This window comes from Zingiber officinale, chromosome 10B, assembly GCF_018446385.1.
Source record: "Zingiber officinale cultivar Zhangliang chromosome 10B, Zo_v1.1, whole genome shotgun sequence".
NCBI lineage: Eukaryota > Viridiplantae > Streptophyta > Magnoliopsida > Zingiberales > Zingiberaceae > Zingiber > Zingiber officinale.
Window position 1 is genome coordinate 79,239,012 of NC_056005.1, and position 22,548 is coordinate 79,261,559.

General features: G+C 38.9%; 1 long non-coding RNA gene across 1 annotated transcript; it reads right to left on the reverse strand.

The window, feature by feature from the left end:
- Positions 1-2,248: 2,248 nt before the first annotated feature.
- LOC122030144 lies at positions 2,249-3,984 on the reverse strand. Its single transcript, XR_006125322.1, has 4 exons — positions 3,902-3,984; positions 3,757-3,823; positions 3,432-3,485; positions 2,249-2,369 (listed from the first exon to the last, which is right to left on the reverse strand). It is a non-coding gene; the product is annotated as an uncharacterized LOC122030144 (long non-coding RNA).
- Between the last annotated feature and the right edge of the window lie 18,564 nt (positions 3,985-22,548).

Genomic DNA, 22,548 nt, shown 5'->3' on the forward strand with positions numbered 1-22,548 from the left:
TCTTTGACTTATCAAAGGGTGAGGTTTAGCTCGATAAATCAATATGCCCGATAAGTTAGGAAATGATATTACTTATAGTGTGTATTGTTGATTATAGAAGGAATCTGTGTCCTAGTTATCTAGGTTGAGAATGTCCCCAAGAGGAGCTCATAAGGATTGTCATGTTAAACCCTGCAGGTGCACTTAGTCCGACATGATAATGAAGTTGAGTGGTACTACTCTTGGAGCTAGATATTAGTTAAGTGAGTTGTCAGTAACTTACTTAATTAGTGGACATTCATAATCTTAAACATAGGGAGACTAACACACTCATGATAAGAAGGAGCCCATAATGTAATTTGCGATTGGTGCGGTAGTGCGATAATAACTCTCTAGTGGAATGAGTTATTATCGATGAACTTGAGTTGTGTGTTCGGGACGAACACGGGATACTCAAGCTCATCAGAAGGTCAAAATCAATTTCGCCTCTAGGTCCCCGTCGTAGCCTCATTATAGTCTCAAGTCCATCCAAATGTAAGACTCTTCTTGGTGTCCAAGAAGTGGGCCGGTCCAATACTTGGTGACCAAGCAAGGGTCGGCCACATCCTCTTTATAGGGGTCGACCCTTTGCTTGGTGACCATGCATGAAAGGGCCGGCCACAATAGTCAAACAAGGAGGGTTGTTTTTGAATTTTTAAAATCTTCTCTTTGTAGAAAACTATAAATTTTAAAAGAGAGATTTTAATTTTAAAAACTTTCCTTATTTGAATTTGGCCACATGTTTTAATAGAGAGTTTTAAAAGTTTTAAAACTTTTCTTTTTTAACCATACTCATGTTTTAAGAAAAAAAGGAAGATAAGTTTTAAAATTAAAATTTTCTATCATCATGTTAAAAATGGAAATTTTATAAGAGAAGTTTTAAATTTTAAAACATGGTTTTAATTTTTAGAACTTTCCTTTTTTAACTCCTACTTTAGGAAAGAGAGCTTGTAAAATTTTATAAGAGTTTTTCTTGTAAAATTTTATAAAAAATATATTTCTTTTTTCCCTTGATGAGGTGGCCGGCCACCTTGCTTGGTGCCCAAGCAAGGGGCCGACCATAACAAAATAAATAAATTCATCATCAATTAATTTTGGTGATTGATTCAATCAAGAGGAAAGAAAAGGAAAAAAGGAAAAACTCTTGGATGATTTTATTTTTTGTAAAAAGTTTTTCCTTATTTGCCTTGGGCAAGTAATATAAAAGAAGGGATGAGGGGGCTTCATGAGATACAACTCTTATTCTTTGGCTTGGAGACTCTCTTGGTGGTCGACCCCTCTCTCCCTCTCTTCTCCCTTTGCTCGCTTTTCTATTGTGGTGGTGGTGGCCGAATATTACAAGGAGGAGAAGCTCTTTTGGGTGGTGTTTATCTTTGAGGATCGTCACCCACACGACGTCCAAGGCGAGGCGAGGAATACTGCAGAAGATCTCGAGGTCATTAGCTTACAAAGAGAAGGTATAACTAGTAATTTTCTTCCGCATCATACTAGTTATTTTCTTTGTAAGAATTCTAAATACAAGAGGCAATTAGATCTAGTTTTTCGAATTTATTTTTCGAGTTTGTGTTTTCTTCTTTTTTGAATTTGTAATTCGATTGTTCTTTTTGGTTAACCTAGAGTTATTTAAGGAAGTTAAATATTAGCTTTCCTTAAAAGGCTTTGTCTAGGCGGTGGTGGTTGCTCCCATATCCAAGAAGGCCATGTGCCTCGCCATGCAGTCTTGGAAGCTAATTTTGAAAATTAATATTTAATGAAATTAATAACTTAGGTTGATTTGAATTAATAGTGTTAAGTTCCGCTTGCGATTCAAATCCAAACTATTAAGAACAGATAAGTTAAATTTTGAATCAATGATGTTAAGTTCCATCGGTGATTCCTAATTTAACTTCTAAAGAACACAATAGGTTATTTAAGGAAAGGTTCGACACTTATACAAAAATTTTTGTATAGTGGAATCGATACGTTTTCCTAGGATTAACCAATAAACATACCACACAGTTTAGTATCACAATCCACTAAACAATGATAAGAAAAATCATCCCAAAGATCCTACTCCACTTCACTCATAAAACTCAAATCATATTCCTACTCAACTACACCCATAAAACTCAAATCACAATGACGCAAATAAAATCAACTAACCTCTTCTGCCGACCAGGCAGGCATGTAGCAGAACATCTCCAAATAATACCCCATCGACAAATAAAGGACCATACAAGATCCAAGTGCCAAAAAGATACAAGTCTAAAACATAGTCTAAATAGTATAATAAGAAAAACCAAAAGACCAAACAAGCATCCTTGCGATCTACAGGGGGACTAGCGACTGGAAATCCTCCGGACAGCCTCAACCTGAAATAGTAATATCAACGGGGTGAGTCAACTCCTCAGCGGGTAACTACTGACATGCATAGTAAGAAATAACAACTAATAATAAATATGCGTACAGTCTCCTGGATATACATATGATATGAAAAATGCCAAACTGTAAGGAGCAGGATTATCCGTACTAACCAGGACCTAGGTATAGGGATAACAAGGTCGTTAGAATGAAAGTATCATAAATCCTGTATGCATGTCAAACATGCGCATCCACCCAATATGCAACATATAAAGTGCAGCAAACATAAGCAATAAATGCATCAATGCGTATGATGTCAATGACATGTCCTAGTCACCCCTACTGCCAGTCAGCCGTCTCACACACGATGGTGAGACCGAGTGGGTAGGACTGTGACAACCGTGCACTCTGCCATCACTGCTCCTGATGAGTGACCGAATGGACGGGATACTGTCGAAGTACACCTATCCTCCTTACCCCAAATCATAAGTGGGGGAGCTCAATGCTCTCATCTCCCTGAGCCAGTCCAGATGAGGGATCCCTGTCCTTCTACCACGATGCGTCACACTACCCATGAGTGGACCAGCAGAGCCCTTAACAGAGCAACCTGCTGCAACATACCCTGCCTGATAAAAACCACTAACCCATGAGTGGTTGTGTGTGCAGATCCATGTAACTGGTGATGTGCTCAACAATAATGGAGCCAACAATCGCACAACATGCAATCATGCGAGATGATGCATGACACTAAGCATGAAAATATTATGATCCTGACCATCTCTACCAAAATGTGTACCAAAAGACATATGGATCAAATAATATGATCTAGGTACACAGGTCAGGTATGGTAAAATAAATCAATGTCCTGAACATAATAAGGCATGGTATGTTATTACCTTAAGGTCATATATAATCATAGGAACATGAATGCAATAGCAGAAAATAAATACATCATGCTCAGGTAATAGATAATGGCATACTAATGTAAAAAATGAACATAAATATTACTACTTGTTAAATACTACTAAGCATATCAACATGACATATCAAAATAGATAAGTCAAGGTACCCACCTCCAATAGAAAGGTCCAAATCCGACGTCGAGATGCTCGTCTCGCGTCAAAGTCCTGTGTCACCAATATATATACATTTTTATTTAGCTACAACTCAAATGAATAGATAAATAAAATCCTTAAGAACAATTTAGGGAAAACCCCTAAACCATAAACCTCAGCCTACCTAAATTAAATCCAACTGTTAATTAGGGTTAGTTACCTAATCCCCAATCAACCCATTAGATTAATAATCCAACCTACATCAATTATACTAATCATGAAGTCTACCTCATACCTAATTCAAACACATAAACAATATTCATTTCATTACCATACTCCATACCTAAATTCACAGCCGTCTTTACAGCCGTTGATTGCTGCTGGTGAAGGGTAGCTGCTGGTGGTTTCCACTTGCACTAAACAAATCAAGAAGGAAGATCACTGATCCACAAAACATCCTAATTCCAGACATAACCTACTGACCTTACCTTTTCCTCACAGCCCCCTTCTGTTGATCCTTAGCCAAGGATCGTTGCTGCCAGGAAATCCTTGGGAAAACACCACTATTCTTGTTGGAAACCTCCGCACTGATTAGATCAAGGAAGAAGAAGGTCGTCGTTGCTAGATCGCCGGCTAGGGTTCAGAGAGGCTGGAGTAGCCCGATCCGATGGTCGGCAGTGGCACGCAGAGGCAGATCTAGGGCACGATGTCACTGTCGGTAGTGGGGATGAAGCTAGGTGACTGCGGCAGTGGAAACTAGGGCACAGTGCGGCGCTGCTCCGTGCGACAGCGTCGGCTGTGGGCGACGCGAGGAAGAGGTTAGGAGAAAGGAACGGGTGGCATCACGAGAGAGTGAGGGAGGAAGGAGGTTTTTGGTGTGGGAGAAGGGAGGCGAAACCACTGTTTCAGGCTCACGAGGGCATCACCGACCGAGAAGCACTACTCCGGCAGAAGAGGAATCGGGTGGAGTGGCTTACAGAGAAGATGAGAGGAGGAAATGAGGCATCGCGTGCGTCGGGTTAGGGGAAGACAAAGTGGAGAAGAAGAGAGGAGATGAAAAATCCTCGGCCACGGCTTTAATCGCGAGGAAGAAGGAAACTGTCATGTGCGGCGCCGGTTAGGAAAAGGAGCGGACGACGTCGATGGCTTAGGGCACGGGCACGGGCACGGGCACGGGTTCGGCGTCGGGACGGCTCGGGCGCGCGTGAGGAAACGAAGGAAGGAAAGAAAAAGAAAAAGAAAAACAAAGAGAAATAAAAAGAAAAACAAACATTTCCTCGTTTAAATGGAGTAGCCTAAACAGGCTTTCCCGTGATCCATATTTATCCCTGTAACCTAAGCCATACGGGCTCCAAAAATTTTTAAAAAATTCTAAAAAATTCCCTTATGGTTATTCTCTCTTTTTCGATATTTTACATTCTCCCCCACTAATAAAAAATTTGATCCTTAAATTTCGTTATCTACCATCGACAAGTACTAACAACAGATAAAGATTATAAATGCTGAACGGTAAATTTAACCCACATACCTCAAGTGAAAAGATGGGGGTATCGAGCTTAGATCGTATCCTCGAGCTCCAAGGTAGCCTCATCGTCCGAATGATGCCGCCATCCGACTTTAACTAACCGGATAGTCTTGTTCCACAGCTGACGCTCTTTCTGATCCAGAATCCATACTGGTACCTTCTCGTAGGTAACGTCAGGCTGAATATGAACTGAGATATCTGTCCGCACATCTGTCGGGTCGGATATATATCTCCTCAGCATAGACACATGAAATACTTCGTGAACGCCTGCCAAGGATGGTGGCAGTGCCAGACGATAAGCTACCACTCCAATCCTTTCCAAAATCTAGAAAGGTCCAATGTATTACGGAGCTAGCTTACCTCGGAGGCCAAGTCTCTTCACCTCTTTCATGGGTGAGACTCGTAGAAATACATGGTCGCCTGTAGAGAACTCCAAGGGTCTCTGTCTTTGATCAACATAACTCTTCTGGCGGTCCTGCGCCTCTGACATCCTCCGTCTGATAGTACAGACAAACTCTGCCTCCTGCTAAGCTCTATGAGGCCCTAGTAGTCGAGCCTCCCCAACCTCCTCCTAGAGGGTGGGTGTCCGACAAGGCCTACCATACAATGCTTCAAACGGTGTCATCTGGATAACCGAATGAAAGCTGTTGTTGTAGGCGAACTCTACCAATGGCAAATGGTCCTCCCAACTGCCTCCAAAATCTAATACACAAGACCTCAGCAAGTCCTCTAGAGTCTGAATGGTCAGCTTTAACTGTCCATCAGTCTGCGGATGGAAAGTTGTACTGAAACGGAGCTGAGTGCCCAAAGCCTGCTGCAGACTCTGCCAGAATTGGGATGTGAACCGAGGGTCTCTATTCAAAATAATACTCAAAGTAACACCATGTAATCTGATGATCTCCCAGCAATACAGATCTGCCAATCGATCTAGGAAATCAGTCTTCCAGATCGCTAAGAAGTACGTTGATTTGGTTAATCGATCAACGATTACCCAAATCGCGGCATGGCCTCATCATGTCCTAGGCAAACCCACCACAAAATTCATGGTAATGTGTTCCCATTTCCACTTAGGAATTGGAATCCACTGAAGTAATCTGGTAGGTCTCTAGTGCTCAGCCTTCACCTGCTGACAAACAAGACATCTAGCTACGAATTCTGCAATGTCTTTCTTCATGTCGTTCCACCAGTAGGAACACCTCAAATCCTAATACATGTGGATCCCGCCTGGGTGGATAGCAAATTGGGAGTGATGAGCCTCCTGAAGTAACTCCTCCCTGACCGGGTGAGATGGAGGTGCGCATAATCGGCCTCGGAAATATATAATACCCGCATCATCTCAGGTGAACCCTGTTTGCTGCCCGGCAGCTATCTGACTATCAATGAACTAAAAATGTTGATCACCTGCCTGGGCCTCTCGGATCCTCGTCCTGGTCGATAACTAAGCAACCATAGTAACCAAAATACCTCCCTCTGTCTGTCCCTGCTCCTCAAGGCCCAACTTAGAGAAACCCTGAATCAAGTCTGTGACTAAAGTTCGGTGGCAAGCCAAAGCCCCTCTGGACTTCCTGCTGAGTGCATCAGCAACCACATTAGCTTTCCCTGGGTAGTAGCTAATGGTACAGTCATAATCCTTCAAGAACTCCATCCATCTCCTCTGTCAGAGGTTAAGTTCCTTCTGGGTGAAAATATATTTGAGACTCTTATGATCTGTGAAAATCTCAAAGGTAATACCGTACAAATGATGCTGCCAAATCTTTAAAGCAAAGATAATGGCGGCTAGCTCCAGATCATGTACAAAGTAGTTTTTTTCATGCTCCTTTAACTGACGAGAAGCATAGGAGACTACTCTGCCGTGTTGCGTAGCCTGTGGCTGCTGGATCTGTCCAGATGTCCAGTCCATCTGTTTCTTTTTCTTGTCCGGGTATTCTCTCTGGTGAGCTGACTCTATCATCAGGGCTCTGTCCAATGTCTCTATGTCGAAAAAATTACCAAAACCAGCAATCTTTACTTGTAGATGCCCATCCAGTCCCTGGGTAAATTGAAGCATGCGGGATCTATCCTTAGCAACTAATTCGGGATAAAATCTGGCCAACCGATTAAACTCAGCTTTGTACTCTGTCACCAAGCGGTTGTTCTATCACAGACTCAGAAAATCCTGTCGACGAGTCATCTGATATGCTCGTGGGCAATACTGGCTCTCAAAAGCCTCTCTGAAACTCACCCAAGTAATATTTTGCTCACCAATAATGGAATGTTGCGTATCCCACCAGGTGTCGGCCTCATCCCGTAGATGGAAAGCAGCCAGCTCTGCTTTCTCCCACTTGGAGCAAGCCATGTAGAAAAAGGTGTGTTCAATGGTCTCTATCCAGGATTGGCCATGCTCGGATCAGTTTCCCCATGGAATAGTGTGAATCGACTCTTTATCGACTCTGCTAATGCTGGAATACGGGCTCGTGCCGCGATAATATCAATGAGGTGGGTAGGGATCGTCGCGGAAACTGGCGGAATTCTTGGAGTTGGTGGTACAGGTAGTACCGCTGAATAGACCAGGGGAGGTACTCCCGGTGCTGCTGCATAAGCTGGAGCATGTACCACTGGTGGTACTGCAGGGTCTATATGAATGGCCACGACTGGAGGTACGGTAGGTGGTGGTACCGGAAATGGAGCAACCGGTACCGCTGGTACAGGTGCTAAGTACACTGTAGGCACTGGGGGCACGGGTGTCGCTGGTGTCTGGTACACAGTAAGTCCAGGTGGCGGTGGTGCTGCGTACACCGTAAGCTCTGCTAGTGGAGGTACCGGGTTTGCCACGGGTGGTACAGTGTATAATGTATGGGTGGGTACCTCTAACGAAGCCACTGAAGTCTGAGAGCCCGACTCACCCGCAGTATCATGAGTCTGTCCCTAACTGACAAGCTCAACCCCAGTAGGCATCTCTGGCAAGTCCGTTGCTAGAGATTCCAAAGTCCTCTTACGTGGTCGTCCAACACCACGTCTCATCGCAGATGCACGTGTAGATCTCCTCATATCTGTTAAGTTATAACTCAGATATTACTACAAGTAACAAAATTATAAAATTACCTTTTTTTACCTATTTGTCGTCTAGAGATGTTCCGTCACTGTCTAGTCCCCATATATAACCTCGGAATCCTTTACGAGAAAATCGACGAAAATCCGTACAAATCCAAAATGGAATTCCAAAACATAAACATAACAGAAATCCGTACAAATTTGAAAGTACCCAGTTTGACTCGCAAACTTGGGCTAACTTTCAAATCCAAAACATGAAAAGCAGGTATCGTAACCTGCTCTGATACCAAATAAATTGGTATCGAATTATCACACAAAACCAAAATATGAAAACCAAGCATCCGAAACTTGTCTCTGATACCAAATAAATTGGTATCAGATTGACACTAAGCATGGAAATATCCTGATCCTATCCATCTCTACCAAAATGTGTACCAAAAGACATATGGATCAAATAATATGATTTAGGTACACAGGTCAGGTATGGTAAAATAAATCAATGTCCTGAACATAATAAGGCATGGTATGTCATTACCTTAAGGTCATATATAATCATAGGAACATGAATGCAACAATAGGAAATAAATACAGCATGCTCAGGTAATAGATAATGACATACCAATGCAAAAATGGACATAAATATTACTACTTGTTAAATACTACTAAGTATATCAACATGACATATCAAAATAGATAAGTCAAGGTACCCGCCTCCAATAGAAAGGTCCAATCCAGTCCAAATTTGACGTCGAGATGCTCGTCTCGCGTCAAAGTCCTGTGTCACCAATATATATACATTTTTATTTAGCTACAATTCAAATGAATAACTAAATAAAATCCTTAAGAATAATTTAGGGAAAAACCCTAAACCTCAACCTACCTAAATTAAATCCAACGGTTAATTAGGGTTAGTTACCTAATCCCCAATCAACCCATTAGATTAATAATCCAACCTACATCAATTATACTAATCATGAAGTCTACCTCATACCTAATTCAAGCACATAAGCAATATTCATTTCATTACCCTACTCCTTACCTAAATTCATAGCCGTTGATTGCTACTAGTGAAGGGTAGCTGCTGGTGGTTTCCACTTGCACTAAACAAATCAAGAAGGAAGATCACTGATCCGCAAAACATCCTAATTCCAGACATAACCTACTGACCTTACCTCTTCCTCACAACCCTCTTCTGTTGATCCTCAGCCAAGGATCGTTGCTGCTAGGAAATCCTCGAAAAAACACCACTATTCTTGTTGGAAATCTCCGCACTGATCGGATCAAGGAAGAAGAAGGTCGTCGTTGCTGGATCGTCGGCTAGGGTTCAGATAGGCTGGAGTAGCCCAAACCGGTGGTCGGAAGTGGCGCGCAAAGGCAGATCTAGGGCACGATGTCACTATCGGTAGTGGGGATGAAGCTATGCAACTGCGGCAGTGGAAACTAGGGCACAGTGTGGCGCTGCTCCATGCGACAGCGTCAGCTGTGGGCGATGCGAGGAAGAGGTCAGGAGAAAGGAACGGGTGGCGTCGCGAGAGAGTGAGGGAGGAAGGAGGTTTTCGGTGTGGGAGAAGGGATGCGACACCATTGTTTCAGGCTCACGAGGGCATCACCGACCAAGAAGCACTGCTCCGGCCGAAGAGGAATCGAGTGGAGCGGCTCACAGAGAAGATGAGAGGAGGAAATGGGGCATCGCGTGCGTTGGGTTAGGGGAAGACAAAGTGGAGAAGAAGAGAGGAGATGAAAAATCCTCGGCCACGACTTTAATCGCGAGGAAGAAGGAAACCGTCGCATGCGGCGCCGGTTAGGAAAAGGAGCAGACGACGTTGATGGCTTAAGGCACGGGCACGGGTTCGGCGTCAGGGACGGCTCGGGCGCACGTGAGGAAACGAAGGAAGGAAAGAAAAAAGAAAGAAAAAGAAAAAGAGAAATTAAAAGAAAATCAAACATTTTCTCGTTTAAATGGGTAGCATAAATATTTATCCCCATAACCTAAGCTATACGAGCTCCGAAAAATTCCAAGAAAATTTTTAAAAATTTCAAAAAATTTCCTTATGGTTATTCGCCCTTTTCCGGTATTTTACAATTAGGATTCGTCCGAGTTTGATCTTTAATTAAAAATGATTCTTTAGTTGTTTAGATAAAGGTTTGAGTTAATATTAAGTTTAAGTTAAAAAGATGTTTTAAATTAAAAAGATTTTTAAAGAATTCTTAAAATTGATTTTTAAAGAAAATTGATTTTTAATGAATTTTTTAAAATTAATTTTTAAAGGATTTTTAAAATGAATTTTTAAATTTTTTTAAATGAATTTTTAAAGAATTTTAAAAATAAATTTTAAAATAATTTTAAAAGTTTTTTTAAAAGAATTTTAAAGTTTTTAAAATAATTTATAAAATAATTTTAGAGTTTTAAAAATAATTTTTAAAGGAATTTTAAAGTTTTTAAAAGAAAAAATAATTTTTAAAGTTTTTTTAAAATTATTTTTAAAATAATTTTTAAAAGAGTTTTTAAAGTTTTTAAAATAAAATTTTTAAAATAATTTTTAAATGAGTTTTTAAAGTTTTTAAAATAATTTTTAAAAGAATTTTAAAGTTTTTTAAAACAATTTTTAAAAGAATTTGAATGTTAAAGTTTTTAAAAGAATTTTTAAAAGATTTTTTTTTTAAGTTTTTTTTAAAATAATTTTTAAAATAATTTTTAAAATAGTTTTTAAAGTTTTTAAAATAATTTTTAAAATAATTTTAAATAATTTTTAAAAAATAATTTTAAAGTTTTTAAAAGAATTTTTTAAAAGGATTTTTTTAATAATTTTTTCTCTTTTTTTTTAAAATTTTAATTTCATTTAATTTAATTTAAGTCCTTAGTCATCTCACCCTATCTATGTTTTTAATCATGAAATCCTATAATTTTGTGAGATGAATTAGGTTCAATTTTAGGGTTTGGTTTAATTTTATGTTAGATTCATGTTTAGCTTTGGGCTCAACAAATATGCATTGTTCGAATAATCTTCTAGGCTATGGTGAGTCACTTGGACATCATTAAAGTAACCATGCGTTCGAGGTTTTCCAAATAGTCTATCCATTGAACTTAATACAAAACCTTGGTCTAACTAGTTAGGATCTGTAAAGGGTAGCTTCGGTAAGTTCCACTGAGCCAAATGCACCAGGTCGAAGTCATATCTTCCTAGCCATGCATAGACATAGTTTCCCTAACATACTATCATCCAAAACTTCACCAGTACCGTTGGTCAAATTAAACTATTTTCCCTTTGAACTAGTCCTAATTACCTTGTCAGGTAGATTGGTTTTGATTATCCTGTCGGGTAGGTTAATTTTTGGATATACCAGCTATTCTGGAGCTTCCCCCTGAATCATTGATCTGTTATTTTTAAGTTTTAATTCTAGGTTTGTGTCTGTTACTTTTATAACTATATTTAACTTGATGATACTCTGATTTTTTATGGGTTCTAAGATAGTTTAATTTTGAATTTGTTGTTCTAGATTTGTAATTTGGTTTTTTATTTGATTTATGTGATTTTACATAATAAATTTTATCTTTGGGTATGTAATATTGGTTAATTTCTAGTTAAGCACGCTTTCGGAACCCACACTTTATTTTGTTGTTTATGTTGGGTTATTAGTGATTTAAATGTTTTATTTGAACTTGACTTGTAGCCAAGTCCAGTTTTGTTGTAAATTGTTTTTTGATTATTTAAAATAAGATCTAAATTTTTAGATCTTGTTATAAATTTTTCTAGAATATCTTTTAGTTTATTAATCTCTATTTTTAATGTTGAATTTTCCTCCTCAATGTTAAGTATTGAGTTGGATTAGAATTTATGATTTGTTCCTTGAGGTTTTGATTTTCCTAAAGGAGCAATTTATTTTCTTTTTCTAATGTAGTTAATTTCTTATCTAAGCAAGTAATTATTTTAAAAAATTTCTTATTCAAATTAGAGTATACCTCTTCGGGACCTTCGGAAACGAGTACAGACTCGTGGCTCGATTCGAGTTCGGACTCATCCTCCGATTCAGCTTTACGGGCCATCAACACGAGGTGACTCTAGTACTTCTGATCTTCGGCCTCCGATTCTTCTGATGAGGAGTCATCCCAGGTTGCTTTGAGAGCCTTCTTCTTGGATGTCTTCGATTTGTTGCTCTTCAATCTCGGGCACTCGTTCTTGTAGTGGCCTTTCTTGTTGCACCTGAAGCAAGTCACGTTCCTTGGTTCAGATGGGGAGTTGATCTCCTGCAGGTCCTTCTTGCTGAAGATTTTCTTCCTCCTAGTGAATATCTTCCTTACCAGGTTCACCAGGTACTCTTCGTCTTTGGAATCTTGGTTGGACTCTTCTCCAAGTCCAGGCTTGGTCTTTTTCTTTTCCTTAGAGGGACCTACAACTAAAGCGATGCCTTTCTCAGTCCCGGCATTAGTTTGCTCGTGCAATTCTAATTCGCAAAACAGTTCGTCTAATTTTAACTTAGATAAATTTTTTAAAATCTTGTAGGCATCCACGATAGATGCCCACAAGGTATTACATGGAAAAGCATTCAACGCATACCTGATTAGATCGTGGTTCTCCATTTGGTGTCCTATCGTATAGAGTCCATTGAGGATGTCTTTAATCCTCGCATGAAGTTGCCTCGCCGTTTCTCCTTCCTGCATTTTAATATTAAAAAACTTATTTAATAGAAGGTCGCGCTTAGTTACCTTAGCGTCACTCGTTCTTTCATGTAGTTCAACCAACTTGTCCCATAATTCTTTTGCATTTTGATGTGGTCCTACTTGGTTCAACTCTTCCTTCATCAACCCGCACTGTAGAGTATTAAGAGCCTTGAAGTCTATAGAAGATTTCTTTCTCATGTCCGGAGTCCACTATTCCGGGTCCAGTGGATTTCCGGAGTTGTCGACCGACACCTTGTAGCCTCTGGTGATGCTGAACCATTGGTCGAAGTCAGTCTTCAGGTAGACCTCCATCCACTTCTTCCAATATGGGAAATTGTCTCCATTAAATAGGGGGGACGTACTGTGCTGAAGCCTTCGACTTGAGATATTTTTGTCCTGCACACAATTAAATAAAGAAACAAAGAAAATCCCAAGACTTGGTTTTGGATTAGTAGTGCGGGATAAAAGGAATCTTAGAATTGAATTGGTGTTGCACTAATTAAGATTAATTGTGACGAGAAGATTTCCAAAAATGTAACAATACCAATTTGGAATATAACGAAAAATTGAAGACCAAAAAAAAATGAAAAAGAAAGGTTTCACCCCCTTGTTTGATTGGCGGTTGCACCAAATCAGAGCGGTACCTGCTCTGATACCACTTGTTGGATCGAGAATTCGCTAGAGGGGGGTGAATAGCGATTAAAAAAAAATTATCGAGAGTACGCAGCAGAATAAACAAGAAAACAACAACGCTAACACAAAAGCAATTTACTTGGTTCAGAGCCTTGGTCGACTCCTACTCCAAGGTCCGCACTCGTTGAGTGCTTTCGTTGGGCAATCCACTAGCAATTCAAAATATTACAGATGAAAGTACAATTGCTTAAAAAAAAATACCGACAACAATAAGGAATAAAAAAGAAAGAGGCGCGTTGTCGGAGGAGCTTTGCAGCGTCGCAAGAGTGTAGCACGGCAATGTAAGATACCACAAAATTAAATAATAAACGTTATTGGACGAAAAATTTTATTGGATTTTTCTAGAATTTTTAGAAATTTTTCGGGATTTAAATGGAGTCCGTACGGCTCATTTTGAGGAGATGAATTCGGGGTACAGTGAAAGCCTGTTTTGGAATATCCATTTAAGTGGGAGTTAATTGAGGAATTAACTTAGCGTTTAATTAAACTAACCTAAGTTTTAATTAACCTAGGTTTATATACCTAACCGATTTCTTCTCCTTCCATCCCGATTCTTTCTCTCCCGATCTCCACCGCGCCTCTCTTCTCATCGGCACCCGACGACGGCGATCCATCACCGCCTCTCATCGTCGACGCTGTGAGCTTCGGATCCGAGCCATTTTTGCTCAGCGGGCCGCTTTGTGCGCAATTCACCGTCGCCTTCTTCCCTGATTCCTCTCCATCTCTGCTCGATCCGTTCCTTTTCCCTGATGCCGGCGCTTTTCTTCCCTGACAATGGTAACGTCGACGCACCGCCTCCGAGCTTCCCTCCCCTCTCTCCCACTTGTTGTGCTGCGAATCGTCGACCCACGGGACGCCGGAGCCTTTCTTGGAGTTGTGCCCTAGCTTTGGGCAGCACCACCATCTCCTTTCAATCGAGCCCTAGCTTCCCTCTTCTTGGTCGGTTTACACTGTGAGTATGAGTCGGTTTCCACCAATCTTCTCTGATCGCCGGGACATTTGATCCCAGCCATTCTATAGCGTGACGAGGGGTTTCTGCCACAAGAAGGTATGGTTGCCTCCTTACCACTTCTTGCTCTGTTGTGGTTCCGTTTATATTGTATTGGATCGATTCTTGAAGAAATGGATTCTTTGCTAGGGTTGATATCTGCAAAGCAAAGTTTGACTAGGGGAAGGCATTGGAACGGCTCCTAGATGGAATTTCTTCGGGCAGATTACTGTCCTCTACATTTTTGTGGTTAAGCAAGGTTTTGGATGAAAGCTTGGAGTTCTATTAAGGAATTCTTGGTGGTTGTGTCCAGAGGTTAGTGGAGGGTTGTTGAGCTATTGGATTTGTTGCCTCCTTTAAGGTAAGTGTGTTTCTTCTGATCTATTATTGATCTGTTTTGTTAAGATTGCAAATGGTTATTTGATTTTGTCTAATTTAGATTACAAAGAAGCATGTGGAAGGATTGTGAATAGGGATGATGGTGTTAGGTTTAGTAGTAAATGAGTTACTAATTATAGATGAATTGGTGGAGTGTTGATGATTGTATTGGGTTAATATAGCATGTATCGGATTTCATTTAAGGTTGTAATCTATGTAGTTTGGTTGATGAGTGTTTGATTGTGCGAAGTCATGGATTAAATGATGGATTATGTAGGGTGGATGAATATCATGATTTCATGTTTGTCATTGGGATCATTAGATTGATTATTAGATGTGGGGTGTTTAGTTTATGATTGGAAGGATTTATGATGAGTTGGATTAGTGTTTGATTGATGATGAATTATGTGAGTTGGATTTAAGATGTGTTGATTAATGAGTTTTGGATTGATTAATAGATTATGGATTAAGTTGGGATCTAGAAGGAGTGTGATCAAGGATTATTTGGAGGATTAATTAGAGATCAGATTTGGTTATAGTGATCCTAATTGGGTTAGGGCTTTTATTTAGCTGTTTGATTCATATGAATTTAGCTAAATGAAATATATGTATTGATTTATACAGGACTTTGATGTGGGATATTCATCACGATGTGGGATTTATTTTATCATGATCAACAGATAAAGGCGGGTATTTCTTCGTTGGCTCTATGTAGATTTTCTTTGAGCTTAATGCATGGTTGTTATTTGACGGATTAGGTTACTTTACCTTATATCGTGTTCAGTTGCTTTTTTTCCTGCTTGTTACTTTTGCTTGACCTTTGTGATGTTCTATTTAATTCTTATACAGTCTACACTTTGGATTGTCTATACTCTGTGGTATTTGTGTACATGTAGAGTGTGTATGGTGGGGGATGGTTTATAGGCGGTGTTCATATGATGATTGCCCATTTGTATATTATGTACACTTTTGTCTAGTGTGATGATTGGAGGAGTTGTGATGATTGTATATTTGTTATATATACACGTGTCTGATGTGTTTTTACTGAGGATACATTTGATTGTACCTATGTCCTATGTACATGTGTTTGGAGGATTATCGGAGATTCTTGGTTGATTATGCATATGTAGTGGTGTATATGTGTTTGGTGAGATATGTGGAGGTATCTTGATGATCTTACTCATGTTGTGGTGTACTTAGGTGGATTTAGAATTGCATGGAAGATGACAGTGTTCGTATCATGATTATATTTATATCATGTTCATCATTCATTGCATTGCTGACAACTATTGTCTTCCTTGTGGTGGAGAGTCGTCAGTTGTTTATAGCTGTCCTTTCGACCACTGATGGAGAGTGGTAGCTAGGAGTGGAGCTAGTACTGTCGTGCTTACTCAGCCGCTCAGTGTTCTATCAGCCTCGACCACTCTGGAGTAGTGAGTCTTGAGGGTACAGTAGTCAGAGGGCTAGAGATGTGAGTGGTCAGGGACCCTTAGTTATGTAGTTATATAACTACTTAGCTGACCGTCCGCTTCGGCCGCCTATAGCAGTGCATGTACTGGAAGCTAGTACGGTTTGTCACGGACCCAAGCCTCTCGGCCATACAGGGGTCGTGGTGTCTAAAGAGGTGGCGGGGATGACCATGGAGCATGCATGCACATTTGCATTTGATGCGCGGTGCATTGTTGGAGATATATTTGCATACATGCCTAGTAGATACTAGTTGCATGTGTTTGTGGTATGTTGAATTTGTTTGCGATATGATTGTTGCATATGATTTTCATGCTGCATACATGTCATTTATTTTACATGTATTTGCAGTCGTATTTATATTGCACAGGTGTCACGAGTAGGTCTGTTACAGATATGGTGAGTTTACTGACCATTGTACCAGGTGTTGATTCCAGATTGGGTATGTATCTATCATTATGTCGGTTGTGGTTTGTACAGTATGTATGTCAGGTTAGGTGGTCTGATATGTTCAGATGCATTGATTATGATAGTATGATCATGTTCTTTGATTCCCTACTGAGACTGTATACCTTTGATCTCTATGTTTATGTATAGACTGTTGGATCGTGAAACGTCGATAGAGGGGGGGTGAATATCGATTCGAAAAACAACGAGTATCAACGATTATCTGCCTAAATTATGTATGGCATGTGCATAATTAAACTAATACCAAATACACAGAGGCAAAACCCTAGCTCTGATACCAATTGTTGGTTGCTACTCGGAAAACCTAGAGGTTCCACTGTACAAAAATTTTATACAAAGGTCTGAACCTTTTCCTAGCTACCATGTGTTCTTTTAAATTAAATTTTGGATCGCCTGCGGAACTTAACACGTTTGATCCAAAACTTAATCTATTTGTTCTTTTAGGTTTTGACATGGATCTCCTGCAAAACTTAACACGTTCGACCCAAATCACCTTAAGTTATTAATTCCATTAAATATTAATTTCCATAATTGGTTCCCAGTACTGACGTGGCGAGGCAAACGGCCTTCTTGGATATGGGAGCAACCACCACCGACTAGACAAAACCTTTTATAGAAAGCTAATATTTAATTTCATAAAATAACTTTAGGTTAACCGAAAAGAACAATCAAATCACAAGGAAAAGAAAAACAAAAAAAAACACAACATCGAAAAATATATTCGAAATTCTATAATCGTAAGCCTCTTGTATTTGGTATTATTTCCATAAATAACTAGTATGATGCGGAAAGAAAAATTACTAGTTATACCTTGTAGAAAAACCTCTTGATCTTCTACCGTATTCCTCTTCTAATCTCGGACGTTGTGTGGGCAACGATCTCCCAAGATGAGAAACCACCAACCACCTTCTTCTCCTCCTAGCTAGGTTCGGCCACAAAAAATAAAGCTTCACCAAGGAAGAAGAAAAACACCAACCAAGCTCCAAGAGATGCAAGCTTTCTCTCCTTCTTCTTCTTCTTCTCCAAGTAGTATCCGGCCTCCACAAGAGCTCCAAGCAATAGAGAATTTCGGCCACCACAAAGAGAAAGAAAGGGAGAAGATGTTGGTCGGCCACACCAAAGAATAGGAGAGGGAGAATAATAGAGGTTGTTGTGTCTTGTGAAGGCACCCTCACCCCTTCTTTTATATTCCTTGGCCTAGGCAAATTAGGAAATTTAATTACAATAAAATTTTCTTAATTCCCTTGACATGATTTAATTGAGAAAAATAAAATAATATTTCCCCAATTAATCTCTAATGGCCGGCCACATCAAGAGGAAATAAATTAGACAAGTTTTAATCAACAAATTAAAACTTCCTAATTTGTTTCCGGAAATTTTAAAAATAAAATTTCTCTTTAAAAATCTCTTCATGGTTGATAAAAGAAAATTTCTATAATTTTAATTTTATCAACATGTGGATAATTTTAAGAGAAAATAAAATATCTCACCAATCTACAAATAAGGAAAGAGATTTAATCTCTTTCTTTAATCTTTTGTAGATCTTTTACAAGAGAGATATTTTAATTTTAATTCTCTTTAATAAATTATTTCTTCCACATAATAAAAATTAAAATTAAAATCCCTTTTTAATTTAATTTGGTCGGCCCCCACTAGCTTGGGTTCAAGCTAGGGTCGGCCACCCAATTTTATACCTAGGCCGGCCCTAGCTTGGTTCCCAAGCTAGCTTGGCCGGCCCCCTATTGGTGGGTATAGAAGGTGGGTATAGGTGGGTATAGTACTCTATAAATAAGAGGCTACGATAGGGACCGAGAGGAGGAATTGGTTTTGGTCTCCCGATAAAATTAAGCATCCCGTGTTCGCCCCGAACACACAACTTAATTTTATCAATAATAATTCATTCCACTAGAGAACTATTATTGAACTACCGCACCAATCCCAAATTACATTTTTGGGCTCCTTCTTATTATGAGTGTGTTAGTCTCCCTGTGTTTAAGATATCGAATATCCACTAATTAAGTGAGTTACTGACAACTCATTTAATTAATATCTTAGTCCAAGAGTAGTACCACTAAACCTTATCGTCATATCGGACTAAGTCCACCTGCAGGATTTAACATGACAATCTTTATGAGCTCCTCTTGGAGACATTATCAACCTAGTATCTCTAGGACACAGTTTCCTTCTATAATCAACAACACACACTATAAGTGATATCATTTCCCAACTTATCGGGCTTATTGATTCATCGAACTAAATCTCACCCATTGATAAATTAAAGAAATAAATATCAAATATATGTGCTTGTTATTATATTAGGATTAAGAGCACACACTTCCATAATAACAGAGGTCTTTGTTTCTTTATAAAGTCAGTATAAAAGAAACGACCTCAAATGGTCCTACTCAATACACTCTGAGTGTACTAGTGTAATTATACAGTCAAGATAAACTGATACCTAATTACACTACGACCTTTCAATGGTTTGTTCCTTTCCATTATGGTCGTGAGCTACTGTTTATAATTTATAAGGTACTGATAACATGATCCTCTGTGTGTGACGCCACACACCATGTTATCTACAATATAAATTAATTGACAACTACATTTATCATAAATGTAGACATTTGACCAATGTGATTCTTATTTCTAGATAAATGTTTATACCAAAAGCTAGGCTTTTAGTATACACTCTAACACTTTAAAGCAAGGCTTGTTGCGAAAGGGTATACTCAGAAAGAGGGAATCGATTATGAGGAGACTTTTTCACCGGTATCCATGCTTAAGTCTATCCGGATACTCTTATCCATTGCCACTCATATGGATTATGAGATTTGGCAAATGGATGTCAAGACAGCTTTTCTTAATGGAAGTCTTGAAGAAAACATCCATATGAAGCAACCAGAAGGGTTCATTGAAAAGGGCAAAGAGCATCTAGTGTGCAAGCTCAATCGGTCCATTTATGGACTGAAGCAAGCTTTAAGATCTTGGAACATCTGGTTTAATGAAGTAATCCAGTCATATGGATTTATTCAGTGTCCGGATGAGTCTTGTGTATACAAGAAGTGTAACGAAAATATGGTGGTATTTCTTGTACTATACGTAGATGATATTTTGTTAATTGGCAACAATGTCAAGGTATTATCGGGCATAAGGGTATGGTTGTCCAAACAATTTGATATGAAGGATTTAGGAGAATGTGCTCACATTCTTGGGATCAAAGTTATAAGGGATCGCAAGAAAAGAATATTGTGCCTATCCCAAGTTTTATATATAGATACAATCCTTGCTCGTTTTAGCATGCAAAACTCTAAGAAAGGTTTCTTACCTTTTAGGCATGGAGTAGCCTTATCTAAAGAGATGTCTCCGAAGACCTCAAAGGAGATAGAGGACATGAAGGCAGTTCCTTATGCTTCGGCTATAGGAAGCCTTATGTATGCAATGTTGTGTACGAGACCTGATATCTATTTTGCTATGGGCATGGTTAGCAGATATCAGAGTAACCCTGGACAAGGACATTGGACTACTGTAAAACATATATTAAAGTACCTAAGAAGGACTAGAGATTATATGCTAGTCTATCAAGGAGACGATTTGCTCCCTGTGGGTTACACGAATTCGGACTTCCAATCAGATAGGGACAATAGTAAATCTACATCAGGTTGTGTGTTTACTCTAGGAGGTGGAGCCATTGCATGGAGGAGTGTTAAGCAGAAATGCGTCTCGAACTCAACCATGGAAGCTGAGTATGTGGCAGCCTCTGAGGCAACCAAAGAAGCTGTATGGCTCAGGAATTTTCTAATGAACTTAGATGTGATTCCTGTTTTACCCAAGATCATCACAATTTATTATGATAATAGCGGTGCAGTTGCAAACTCGAAGGAACCACGAGCCCATAAAGTAAGTAAACATATAGAGCGCAAGTACCACCTGATACGAGACATCATCAAGAGAGGAGAAGTTGTCGTCGCCAAAAATGCATCAGCAGATAACCTAGCAGATCCTTTCACTGAGGCCCTTCCGGTGAAAGCATTTGATCGGCATGTGGAGGGGATGAGAATCAGATGTATGGCAACAGATATGGCAACTTAGTCTTTTAGTATAAGTGGGAGATTGTTGAAGTGTATACTAAAAGCCAAGCTTTTGTAAACATTTATTTTTGAAATAAAAGAATCACATTGGTCAATATCTATATTTATTTGTTAAATGTAATTGTTCAATTAATTTATATAGTAGATAACATGGAGTGTGGTGTCACACTCAGAAGATCATGTTGTCAGTTCTCTATAAATTATAAACAGTTGCTCACGACTAATATGGAAAGGAACAAACCATCAGAATAGTCGTAGTGTAATTAAATATTATTTTATCTTGACTAATAAATTACACTGATACACTTTAAGTGTATTGAGCAGGACCATTTAGGTAAGTTCTTTTTGTATTGACTTAGTAAATGAACTAGACCTTAGTTATTTTGGAAGTGTGTGCTCTTAATCCTAATATAATAACAAGCACATATATTTAATATTTATTTCTTTGACTTATCAAAGGGTGAGGTTTAGCTCGATAAATCAATATGCCCGATAAGTTAGGAAATGATATTACTTATAGTGTGTATTGTTGATTATAGAAGGAATCTATGTCCTAGTTATCTAGGTTGAGAATGTCCCCAAGAGGAGCTCATAAGGATTGTCATGTTAAACCCTGCAGGTGCACTTAGTCCGACATGATAATGAAGTTGAGTGGTACTACTCTTGGAGCTAGATATTAGTTAAAAGAGTTGTCAGTAACTTACTTAATTAGTGGACATTCATAATCTTAAACATAGGGAGACTAACACACTCATGATAAGAAGGAGCCCATAATGTAATTTGGGATTGGTGCGGTAGTGCGATAATAACTCTCTAGTGGAATGAGTTATTATCGATGAACTTGAGTTGTGTGTTCGGGGCGAACACGGGATACTCAAGCTCATCAGAAGGTCAAAATCAATTTCGCCTCTAGGTCCCCGTCGTAGCCTCATTATAGCCTCAAGTCCATCCAAATGTAAGACTCTTCTTGGTGTCCAAGAAGTGGGCCGGTCCAATACTTGGTGACCAAGCAAGGGTCGGCCACATCCTCTTTATAGGGGTCGACCCTTTGCTTGGTGACCATGCATGAAAGGGCCGGCCACAATAGTCAAACAAGGAGGGTTGTTTTTGAATTTTTAAAATCTTCTCTTTGTAGAAAACTATAAATTTTAAAAGAGAGATTTTAATTTTAAAAACTTTCCTTATTTGAATTTGGCTACATGTTTTAATAGAGAGTTTTAAAAGTTTTAAAACTTTTCTTTTTTAACCATCCTCATGTTTTAAGAAAAAAAGGAAGATAAGTTTTAAAATTAAAATTTTCTATCATCATGTTAAAAATGGAAATTTTATAAGAGAAGTTTTAAATTTTAAAACATGGTTTTAATTTTTAGAACTTTCCTTTTTTAACTCCTACTTTAGGAAAGAGAGCTTGTAAAATTTTATAAGAGTTTTTCTTGTAAAATTTTATAAAAAATATATTTCTTTTTTCCCTTGATGAGGTGGCCGGCCACCTTGCTTGGTGCCCAAGCAAGGGGCCGACCATAACAAAATAAATAAATTCATCATCAATTAATTTTGGTGATTGATTCAATCAAGAGGAAAGAAAAGGAAAAAAGGAAAAATTCTTGGATGATTTTATTTTTTGTAAAAAGTTTTTCCTTATTTGCCTTGGGCAAGTAATATAAAAGAAGGGATGAGGGGGCTTCATGAGATACAACTCTTATTCTTTGGCTTGGAGACTCTCTTGGTGGTCGACCCCTCTCTCCCTCTCTTCTCCCTTTGCTCTCTTTTCTATTGTGGTGGTGGTGGCCGAATATTACAAGGAGGAGAAGCTCTTTTGGGTGGTGTTTATCTTT